The sequence below is a fragment of the Staurois parvus genome, unplaced genomic scaffold (genome assembly GCF_062004578.1).
Source record: "Staurois parvus isolate SC_StPar_1 unplaced genomic scaffold, SC_StPar_1.0 ptg000361l, whole genome shotgun sequence".
Classification (NCBI taxonomy): domain Eukaryota; kingdom Metazoa; phylum Chordata; class Amphibia; order Anura; family Ranidae; genus Staurois; species Staurois parvus.
In genome coordinates, this window is record NW_028318157.1 from 16,231,428 (window position 1) to 16,243,848 (window position 12,421).

Here is a 12,421-nt window from a genome sequence, read left to right on the forward strand (position 1 = left end):
TACTCCATACTCCCATGCACTGACGTTTTCCCCCACTCAGGTGTTACTTGGGTTTAGAGGCATTCAAGGACAACAGTTAGTGGCCCCTTGCACTATCTTTTCAGTGCACATTCTAAATTTTTTGTTAGAGGGGTTTTCTTTTCCTACACTCCACCCCCATTTGTTTTTACTCAGGGTAGTTCTCTCCCTTCTGCTCCTCACCCCCTTTTTTTTCTCTCCACTCCTCCCCCTGGTGGCTGTGTGCTCTGATAGCCCTGTCTTTTCACAAATAATATTGCTATCATTGTACAAGCAGTGGTCTCAAAACATCTTGAACCTCTAGTGGCTGATGGGGTAACACACACATGACTAACCGACATTTCCCACTAGCCTACAGGTTCTTCTAACACAAAATCTAAGGGTGTCAGCATCCTTCTAGCATGCTCAGTACCCTGGATGTTGCAGGATGAATGCAGAGATGATCAGGAGTGGGACATGTTCATTAAAGGGACACTAGGCACACACAAGATGACCTTTGCAACCGTGTACACACCCAATCACTCTCAAATGAATTTCTTAGACTCCCTTCTAGACACCCTTGCAAACTTTACAGAAGGTATCCTAGTTGTAGGTGGGGACTTCAATGTGATCCTAGACCCTTTGGAAAATACAACTGGTCCCTCATCCCCTCTTTCTCAAGCAGCGCTACGCCATTTAAAAAAATCTTTACAGACCCATCAACTTGTTGATGTGTGGAGGATACATAATCCAGAAGCTCAAGATTACTCTTTCCACTCAATGGTTCACAACACTTATTCCCGCATAGAATTGTTTCTTATGAAACATTTGGACATACAATAGGTCACTGCCTCCTGTATTGGTATCATTACCTATTCAGACCATGCCCTAATCCTGTTCTCTGTCCAATTAACTCCCTCTACCCCACCGTTCAGGACGTGGAAACTAAATGAGTCCCACTTACAGGACCCCACAACAATGCAAGACCTGCAAAGGGAGATGAAAGCCTATTTTGAATCCAATACATCAGACGACCTTTCCCTGATGTGGGTATGGGAAGAACATAAATCAGTTATCAGGGAAGTGTCCAGACTAAAAATTGAAAGGAACTGTTTTATCACAGTACCCTAGACAAACCAACTCCTAGAAAGCCAACATAGAAGGAGACAAACATCGACTGTCCTGACTGAAATAATTACACTACGACATAATTTGAAAACTGCATTGCTTGACGTGGCAAAATCCATTGTAAAATGCAAACAAGCATTCTACAAATATTGCAACCAGTGCAGTAGACTCTTGGCCAATGCCTTGCGACAACGTAGAGCTCAAACATGTATTCCCAAAGTACACAAATCTGACAGATCGTATGCTCACTTGTCCACTGACATAGCAGCTGAATTCAAAACATACTATGATGACCTATATAACATTACAGGAGGCCGCTCACCTACTGAACTCGATGTCCACAAATAAAACATTAGAGAGTACTTGATGTCACAAACATGCGCAACACACAGTGAAGGACGCAGACTCCATTTTGTAAAGAGTATCCATTTTCTCCCTTCACTCCCTCCCCCTCCCTCTCTGAAAGGAGACATTTGGCCAGCGTGTGTGTGCTGGTTGTGGGTCACTGGCAGGCCAAGGAATCTCTGAGCTAGGTGCCTAGCTGTCTCGGAAAGCTGTACCATTTCACACCTCTGAAGAGATAAGGCAAGCTTTCTCAGGAATTGAGAGAGATTCCACCCTAATAAAACCTACTCAGCGTAGGTGACAGAATCAGATAACCTCTGTTAAAACCATGTTTTCCCCTATGTCTCATATCTTGGAATATGAGAGACTTACATAAAAGCCGGACATATCATCAGATGGACGATGAGCAGGCGAACAGTTTGATGGGTCACTCGTCTCGGACGCACAGGAAAGCAGAAAAATAGATCTCGCGAACCGTTTAGCATACACTTTCATAATTCATAAGTAATCAATCCTCAGACTTGCCTGCATAATAATCTACCCACGGGTGGGATGTCACTTGTGCATAGGAAAAGTTATAGGCCAAATATGAGTTATGGGAGATTTTTGCTCTAGTTGAGTCATCCACCCTTCTCTCCATGCTCTAAGCGGAGATTGGTCCTTGACTGCAGAGCCACCCCCTGCTGGGGACTACAAAACCGGCTGTCAGGCCTAAGATTAGGAAGTTGAAGACGTCTCCCATTTTTAACATTAATACCACCTGGGGAGACACGTGCCCTCTTGCTCTGAAACTTGGATCTGCTAACCCAAGACTTTGGCAAGTACCTTAACCCTTTCACCTCTCTCTGATATCTCTTTGCTGTGCTATGGTTCTTTGTATATGTATATATATATCTTAGTTACATCTTGTTTCTATAAATATTTTTATTGCACCCGTTTGACCTTTTAGTAATAAATCTTTCTTTCTGAAAGTGTTGAACTGTTTCTATAGCTCTGTATTACAATTTACGAATCCCTGCCTCTAAAGAGAACGCTACTGTTTGTTTAACCCTCTGTATAACAGGCCTGTGTTATGACCGGTTTATACAGACGATTATCTCAATAATTATAGTGTTATAGCTGATAACACCGAGTTTCCTCTTTCTCTGTACAAAAAGGAGGTGGTGGCAGTGTGAAAGGTTAATTACATAATTAACCTGACCCAGTAACAATCGCCCAGGCTGCTGGTACATTGATTGTGGTCCGTTAGCTGGAAAATCATTGTGCAGGGTGCAGCTGGGTGTGGCATTGTTATGCATGTTACATTGCGGTTTTAGATTGGCTAGTCCTTCCGTCACAAATTTGGTGAGAAGGTCTGGGGTCTGATGCCGTGATTGTGACACTTGAGACAATCTAACCTCCCAATCTTAAACCCTGACACCATTGCCGAATTGGCTATCTCTATTACATCTTTAGAATTTTTAAAGGTGATTAAAAAAAACAAACTGGGTAAAGCCCCTGGACCTGATGGCTACACCCTAGCGTACTATAAATATTTTCATGCCCAATTGGCCTCACATTTTGTGAAGGTGTTTAATGCTCTCTGTCAAAAGCGCAAATGTAAGACCTGAAGCATTGAAAGCATACATCACGGTCATACACAAAGAAGGAAAAGACCATACCTTATGCCCTAATTACAGGCCTATATTGCTCCTAAATATAAAACTCAAACTTTTCAATAAAATCTTAGCGACATGTTTGATCCCACACCTACAAAATATTCATTTGGACTAAGTAGGTTTCATGCCTGGAAGAGAGGTGAGAGATTGCACAATTAGAGCCTTAAATGTGATCCACTCCACCCTGTCAAAGGCTAATCCTACTTTCATCCTTTCCACAGATGCTAAAAAGGCCTTTGAGAGGGTGGACAGGACTTTGATAGCAGGCCCAGACTGGCCATAATGTACACCGGGCCTCCAGGCTTAAGAAGAGCAGCCTGTTGATGACAGGGCCGCACAGTAGTAGCTAGGCGGCAACCACGGTCTGGACAGAGATAACTCAGACCGCAATTGCCGCTCATCTCCCACTGTGTGGCTATGCCTAAAGTGGGGCCGACAGGAGGAGCGACAGAGATGGCTCCAGATGACAAGCAGGAAGCACCACTGACATACAGGCACCTCCTCAGTCGGCCGCTGCACACACAGCCGCACTGAAGGGACAACGGTGGTCTCTCTCCTTCACCCGCCGGCACACTGTTACAGCTCTGTAGCGGTGGTGGATTGGGCTGTCTCTGTGCTGAATGGGTTGTCTCTTTGCTGGGCAGGATGTCTCTTTGCTGGATGAGCTGTCTCTTTGCTGGATGGGCTGTCTCTTTGCTGGACAGGATGTCTCTTTGATGAACTGGCTGTCTCTTTGCTGGATGAGCTGTCTCTTTGCTGAAAGGGGTGTCTCTTTGCTGGACAGGCTGTCTCTTTGCTGGACAAGCTACCTCTTTGCTGAACAGGCTGTCTTTTTGCTGGGTGGGATGTCTCTTTGCTTGGCAGGATGTCTCTTTGCTGGATGGGCTATCTCTTTGCTGGATGGGCTGTCTCTTTACTGGTTGAGCTGCCTCTTTGCTGGATAGGCTGTCTCTTTACTGGTTGAGCTGCCTCTTTTCTGGATAGGCTGTCTCTTTGCTATACAGGCTGTCTCTGTGCTGGACAGGCTGTCTCTTTGCTGGATGAGCTGTGTCTTTGCTGTACCAGCTGTGTCTTTGCTGGGCAGGATGTCTCTTTGCTGGATGGGCTGTCTCTTTGCTGGGCAGGATGTCTATTTGCTGGATGGGCTGTCTCTTTGCTGGGAAGGATGTCTTTTTGCTGGATGAGCTGTCTGTTTGCTGGATGGATTGTCTCTTTGCTGGTTGAGATGTCTCTTTGCTATATGGGGATGTCTGTTTGCTGGACTGGGCTGTCTCTTTGCCACATGGAGATGTCTCTTTGTTGGATTGGGATGTCTCTTTGCTGTATTGGGCCATCTATATTGGGGACATGGGGGCACTATGATTAGAGCTCTAGGGGCATTGTAATATAAAAGGGAACTATGATATAAAGGGGGCTGCACTGTAAAGGGGCATTGTAATCAATACAGTGCCCCTTTACAGTGCAGTCCCCTTTATATTACAGTGCTCTTTTACATTACAGCATGGAGGAACAACTCCACAACTCCGTGAATATTCCATCACCAACTGCCCCATGAACGCCCCTGCACCAGCCCCCTCCCCAGAAAACATTGGCTGCTAAAATGTCTAAAATGCCTGGGCCCATTGGTTTTGGAAATTCTATGATGGGTTGGATTGAGTACTCCATGCTCACAGCACAAGTTAGAGCCAATGGCATCCTCTCCCAGCTGCTGACTATCAAAAATGGGACGCATCAGGGTTGCCCACTGTCACCCCTTATTTTTATAATGACCTTAGAATCCTTTTTATGCCAAATACAGGCATATTCTGCCATTAATAGAATACTGTAGAGGTCAGACTCAACTGGCATAAAGTCTTGGCATATGCGGATGACCTCCTATTCTTCGTTAGTCAACCTGACATATCAGAACTAACCTAATGGCTGAGTTTCAAAGTTATGGGGAGATATCTAACTACTGGATAAACTTCCAAAAATCTGAGGCATTAAACCTGACAGTGTCGGGGGCAATGTTGCAGAGACTTAGGCCCAACTATTTATTTAAATGGTCTTCCTCTAGTATCAGATACCTGGGAATTCAGCTGTCGAATGACTTCTCCAAAATGTATTCATTGAACTTTGTGCAACTCCTCGCCTTTTTTAATAAAATAGCCGGTTGGCACCACCATACCTTCTCTTGGATGGTAAGATGTAATGTTATTAAACAAAATATCCTGCCCAAATTACTTTATCTGTTCCAAACCCTACCAATCTCTATCTCATCTTCCTATTTGAGATCAATGCAATCGCTTTAAAATCAGTTTGTATGGGTAAATAAGCTGGCCTGTATTAAACATTTGAAGCTTAGATGCTGGAAAACAGAGGGGGTGTGGCTATGCTCGACATGAAACTTTACCAAATGGCAATGCATGTTACCAGAGTCATTGATTGGAATAGACATTCACAAACCAAGCAATAGGTGAACATGGAAAACCATTATTCTCCTACACCCCTTTCAGTACTGCCTTGGTACCCTTCCTCACCAACCCTAACCTTACACAATCACCCCACCATCACCCCAACCTGGAACATCTGTGCAAAAGCCTTTAAAATCTATGGCCTATCTCTTTTTTCATAACCCCTGTACCCCATATTGGGAAATCCTACATTTCTCCCAGGTTTACATGATGCGATTTTCTCTTCCCTGCACCGACACGCCCTGTATTCTGCCACACATTATATAAGCTATGCACATTGGCTGGATGTTCACCAGATGTTTTGGATACCACATTCTCCCACCTTAACCAATTTCATCTGCTGAAAATATCTAATTTCTTGAAATCTTTACCATTAGCATCATTATTTACCTACCCTTTGTCAAGTTTTGAAAAAGATTGCAAGGTGGAGTGCCCAAGCAGACGTGCACTGTCCTTCATCTATAAACTTTTGCTGACAGAATCTTCTTCTGCCTCTCTGAAATTCCTGAACCAATGGGAAGGAGATCTCCAACTCACACAGTATCAGGAGACAGCTATAAAATAGTCACTAGGTGGTACCGCACACCTGCAAGACTTCATCGGATGTATCCAGCGGTGGCCGATTGTTGGCAGTGTGGTACAGGCACTAGTAACATGTATGTTTTTTGGTCTTGCCCTTTATTCTGGGCCAACATTCTGGGCCACTCTATAACACAGAAATGCACTGGTTACCCTTTCCCTTTTACTGCTGGGTTTTTTCTTCTACATCTTTCTAATATCCCATTAAAAGTGTACAAAAAATAAGTTGTACGCCATCTGGTTAATGGGTCACATTCCTGCACACTTGCTTTATGGAAAACCTCCACTGTGCTGTCATTAACACTATGGTTTCATAGGATTGAAGATATACGGACAATGGAACACTTTACCAGTGTCGTACGAGACACAGAGGAAAAAAAACATAAAACGTGGTTTCACTGGACAGCGTACTTTTGCACTGCGGAGTTTCAACAAATTTATGCCAGCTGATTACATATTGGAGTCTCAGCGTTGGCACTTTTGAGCCTCTGAATGAGACTGGGCTTTTGGTTGCCGCAGATTTGGGGAGATTGTGCAGGGCTCGGTATTTGCACTGATTGAATACATGTAGATGGGATCTCTAATGTGCAGGTGTAATTAGGAGGGAAGAGCAGAACACCCTTCCTTATCATCCCTCTCCCCTCCCCCTTTTTCACGCCTCACCCCTTTTTTTTTTCAGGGCACTCTTCAAATTTTAATCTCTGGGCCCCCCTAAATGGGATCAAGGACTCTTAATATAATGGAGTTTTTGTATGAAACTGTCTTATGCTACTCTATGATTTTGTTTCTCCATGCATGTCTCTGCATTTAAATGACATGACCCTTACCCTGAAGACTCAGCATACTGATTACTTGTACCATGGGAATGTTCAATGTTGTTGTTTATATTGATTTTTTCCACCTTTTGTATTTTTTTGTATTTGATCATTTTCAAGTTTTTTGTAATATTTTGTGTAAGTGACTAAAGACGGCATGCAAAAAAAAAAGAAAAGAAAAATAATACTGGGTGTAGGGACAAGCAGCAGTGGCTTTTTCTTGATTTTAGAGACATTTTGCTATCTCTGTCTCACTGGGAAGATATCCTATCATATAGCCACATGGCCTCTGCATTTTTTTGCAATACGGCACTACAGTACACACCGCTGTATGTGAATGGTAATTATGTATTTAAATGTATGTAAATAGAGCATTATTTTGTTGTTATATGATAACCACTGGTTTTTTTTTTAATTTTTTGCACTATAAGCAAAAAACAACCAACAATTTTGAAAAAAAAAAAATATTTGTTACATTCTGCTATAAAATATATCCAATGAAAAAAAAGTAAAAATCATATTTCTTTATAAATTTAGGCCAATATGTATTCTGCTACATATTTTTGGTAAAAAAAATCCCAATAAGCGTATATTGATTGGTTTGCACAAAGGTTATAGCATCTATAAAATATGGTATATATACTGGAATACTTATTTATTTACTATGTGAGAATTTGCTTCAAAATGGTAGAGCTTCTTCAAAGCACACAGCAACTCGCTTCTTTTTAAGGGCCTTTTTGCCCAATTTTATTTAAAGGAAAGAGTTCAATAACCAAAATGCTTCCCACGCAGGGGTATCCACCATCACACAAATGTAACAAATGTCAGCCTTCTGGCTCTCTCAGGTATACCGCTTTATGTCTGTTTCCTGCAGACTCCTTCCAAAAGGTTGTTTTGTGCACACAGCAAACCTCTAGCACACAGCTAGTCTGGCTTTCAACTATCCTTGGTGAAGCCCACCTGACTCCAAGGCAGATACCTCCCATCTGCCAGGGTGGAGCCCTCCTGACTCCTGTCTGCCGGCGTGGAGCCCTCCTGACTCCTGTCTGCTGAGGTGGAGCCCAGAATCATGGCCTGGCCTCCACAAAAAGGCCTGCACACACCTGTGCAATCAGCACGCTGGCTGCTCTCAAAACATGGGCCCAGGACTGGAGATTTTATCCCTCCCAAATCTCTTAGAAATCTCCAGGCTACAGGTCCTAAAACAGGCTTTACAAACCAAAGAGGAAACCAATAAACCCGTTTCCTCTGCATTATGAGAACTGCCTGGAGCCCCTCAACCTGTATGGTTGATAATCCTGAGTTCACTGTGATTTCCACCGTGGCAGGATACCGCACTGCCACAACTATTATACTAGTAATGGCAGCAATCAGCAAATTATAGCGGGACTGCCATATTGCGACAGACAATTTGACACTAACTGAAACTTTTTGGGAACCAGTGACACTAATGCAGTGATCAGTGCTAAAAATATACACTGTCACTGTGCTACTGACACTGGCTGGGAAGTGGTTAAAGATTTAACTGTGTGCCTAGCCAGTGTATATAAGTGTGTAGTGTGGTGTTTTAACTAAGGGATGTGCTGGATTTTATTCCCTGCTTTGTAGGGAAACAAAATCCAGCATATCGCCGCAGGCAGGTCACAGCTCTGCCTTGTTTACATAGGCAGAGCTGTGTTTTGTCTCTCTCCTCGCCGATCAGCAGGTGCCGCCGCCATCCATTGGCTGGCACCACTGATTGGCTTGTGCCGTGACTAATCACAGAAGAGTGGTACGCCGGGGGCATGTGCATCCTACCAGGAAGTGCAGAATCACATATATTATTATTATTATTATACAGATATATATATATATATATATATATATGATTCTGCACACAGTGGCTGCCCTGTAACAGTAAAGCTGCTTTAGGGTGGTCACCAACTTGATAGACACAACTCTCCAAAGTGAGTGAGATCCCTTCTCGGACAGTTTCCTGATGTGTATATGATAGCACTGGACCAATAGATGTGAACGTTGGCTCTGATGGATATACTGTACCCTAAGGTGCATTTTTTTTAAAGAAGCAGATCCCTGATGAAAATAGAGTGTGGGTGGACCTTGTTCTGGTACTAGGTTGCTACCTCTCTGATAGCAACAAATGGAGAACTCACCAGACTGTAAATCCTTGGATGTGTATGGAGCAGGGGCGGACTGACAAATAATGGGGCCCCTGGGGCAATAGGGGATCATAGGGCCCCTGTGTCCTTGCCCAAACTCAAAAAGGCCTATGAAAAAGGTACCAGGGGCATCTCATGGGCCCCCTACTGACCTCGGGCCCTCGGGCAGTGACCGAGTTTCCAAATGGTCAGTCCGCCCCTGTTATAGAGAAGCATCTGGTACAAAAGTTCATTCTACTTTGAAACATTTAATGGTTAAGAGCATCAAATACATCCAATATCTGCAAAAAAAAGCCTCCCCTTCTTCATGGTTTGAGAAGTCGATGTTAATAGAATCATAACACAACGCAGTAAGGGACCGGTGTTAAGGCGTAATGAAGACTAACATCTTCTAGCTGAGTCTCCTAAACAAATGTCCCCACTAGAATCTCCCTGTATTTCTTTTCAAGTGACAACTCAAAATTTTGGATTTTTCCTCACTCTCTTCCACTCCCTCACCCTGTCCCAGTAACAGATGTCCCCAGGATAAATTGAATCCTCCTAGTAGGGACACAAACAGCAATAAAACCTGACAAGTGTTGTAATCCTTTTTTTCTCTGTCCAAAGCTAAAAAAAAGTTTAGGGTTTAAATACATTTTAATATTTATAGAGAATTTTATAACTATAAGGAAATCTGTACATAATTAAAAAAAAATACTCTGATGTTGATGCTGTTGATTGCTAACTCGATAAAAGTTACTCACGAGTCATTCCAATTTCAGATTAATTTTATAATGAAATTCTGCATCACTGTTTGAATAACAATTTCCAGAGCTTTCAGCTTTAAGCAGCAGGGAAAAAGGGAGGAAAACATTTTAATTTCTTTCATTTCCAATTATTGTACAAAATCAATGTGAATACAAAAAGTGAAAGAAGCTTCTATTTTACTTTAGAGTTTTTCTGAACACTGTACTCCAGCTCTGTTTAGGAAATAATCACATTTTAAAATTTAACTAAAGTACAAATAAATGCATACATGTTGTGGTTAATATAAAATATATTTTTTAATGTTTTTTTTTGTTTTTCTTAATATAAAACTATATTGAAAGTTTACAAAAGATAACATTTACAGGAGTGTCACAAATCATTATTTTCTAATGTTTTAATGTTATACTGTTTATATTTCATGTGCTGTTTATATGTATTGTGTGTACTTTTAAATTTACTTTGACCTTAACATTAAGGAAGAAAGGAACCCTCCATGAAGCCCCATAAAATTCAGCTGCCCCCACCAACCTTCCGCTCCAGGTTGGATCAATGCAGAAAAAATGCCCTTTGATGGACTTTCTGGCCCTGTGATCTCCAAGCCCTAGGGGTTTAAAGGATGAGCATATCAATTCGGGACCACTGAACTGCATTTCCATTGCAGAGGGACTACTCCTCCCGGCTTTGTCCAGACAAACTCAAGCCCTCCCACTTTTGTCACTCTTCTTTCATGCTTTATTTAGCAAATACAAAACCCGCTTTGTTTGTTGCTGGGTCGATTCTAAACTTTGCATAAAACAGTTTAAAGTGTTGTTAAGCTGCATGTGTACCTGTAAGCACCTCAGGGGTTTTAACTGATTCAACATGCATATTAAATATAGGCACCAGAATGGTTTACATTAACTATAGGCATCAAAAGGTTTATATTTCTGTTTTAGAATTAATAACGTTTTTAGAAATGCATTATATCATTAAATCAAAATGTCCTTTTTTTGTTTCAGACAGTCTACAATCACTTTTACTATCAATGACAGCGGATGAAGCACACAGAAAATGTGAAATGATTTAATCGGAGTTGTTTTGACTGCTTTCACAGAATGCCATACAAAGTGAAAGCCCAGACCATTTCATCTACAGGAACAGTCAGCTCTTATCACACTAATGTCTTTCATTTCATCAGTGTCCTTTTCGTCTTTTTTTACCCAGAGCACAGATGATGTCTGTGCACCTACATCAGGAACAACATTTACATTTGAATTATTTATGGGCTCAGTCTAACAATGTTCTTCATTTCCATACTTGAATGTATCTAAGAACAAAAATTGATAGTTTTGCAGCTTGCCAGTCCTGCATTAGTTTCCTTTTTTCACATTTGTTTTCTTGATTTTAACCTGGTAATTGTGCCATTAATTCACTTTCTCTCCTAGGTTGAAAACCGTACTAAGCAGCGTTGTCACTGTAGGACAGGGAGTGTGTTAGGATTACATAATTCCTCCCTATCCTCTCCATAACAGGGGGAGGTGTTTTGTAGTATACGGGGACTAGCTACAAGGATCAATGGTAACCGACAGGTTTCTTTTTTTTCATAGCTCTATATTAAAGCCGGCCATAGATGATTCGAATCTCGGCCGGTTCAGCAGGAACTGGCCAAGATTAAAACCATGTTGGGCAGGCTGAATGTACCTAAGTTGATCAATCGATCAACTTGGGTACAACCAGCCTGCCGGATTTTACATACTAATGAAAATAATAACTGATGCACAGAGGTTTTCAAGCCCACAGGTGTATACTAGTACAGGATAATATTGGGACTGAACAAATATTCATTAAAGTCTGTACAGTCCATAGTCCATGTGTGCATCGATGTATGGCTGTAAACTCAGAATTTGGCCAGCTCTGTATGAGATACAAGAAAAAAGAAGGGGGGAAGCGACACCCAAGTGCAATATGTAAGATACAGTTTAATCACAATCAGTTAAAAACACTCTCAGAAGTCAAATATATGAAAGCTCATCTGTTATCATAGTCCACCACTCCTCTCCTTCCAGCAGGTACCATCAGGCGAATCCATGTAGCTGTAGATGGTGTAGAGGTGGCTAAGAAACCCAAGCAGGAAACCAGAAGTCCACGTCAACCAGTGTGGAACGCAAGGCTGATGTGATGTCACTGGAAGTGGAGGAGGGTTGAGAGAAGCAGCAGGCAATCAGGCTACGCGCTCGGAGCCTCTAGCTCCTTCCACAAGCCTAGTCCTGTAGAAGGAGCTAGAGGCTCCGAGCACGTAGCCTTGTCCACGCTGGTTGGTATGGACTTCCGAAAAAATAATGTGAACAAAGAATTCACAAGAAAAAGTGGCTACATGAAGGACAATGCGATACTCAGATTAATTATCAAAATATGCCTTTATTAGCAAAATTGCAATGTAAGACAATTGAGTAAAGACAGCTGGTAGCCATCACCTCAATATAAGACAATGCAAAAACCAACCTTAAAATAAAAATAATAAAGAGAGACATAGGCCATAATTGTACTATGCTGCAGAAACA

At 42.0% G+C, this 12,421-nt stretch overlaps 1 long non-coding RNA gene across 1 annotated transcript in view; it reads left to right on the forward strand.

Moving 5' to 3' along the window:
- The window catches only part of LOC149456520 (uncharacterized), a 98,314-nt gene extending 86,504 nt beyond the window's left edge, over positions 1 to 11,810 (forward strand). Inside the window, exon 4 of the long non-coding RNA XR_016313866.1 lies at positions 10,880 to 11,810. This is a non-coding gene — a long non-coding RNA (uncharacterized LOC149456520). The remainder of the gene's footprint in view (positions 1 to 10,879) is intronic.
- Positions 11,811 to 12,421: the final 611 nt, after the last annotated feature.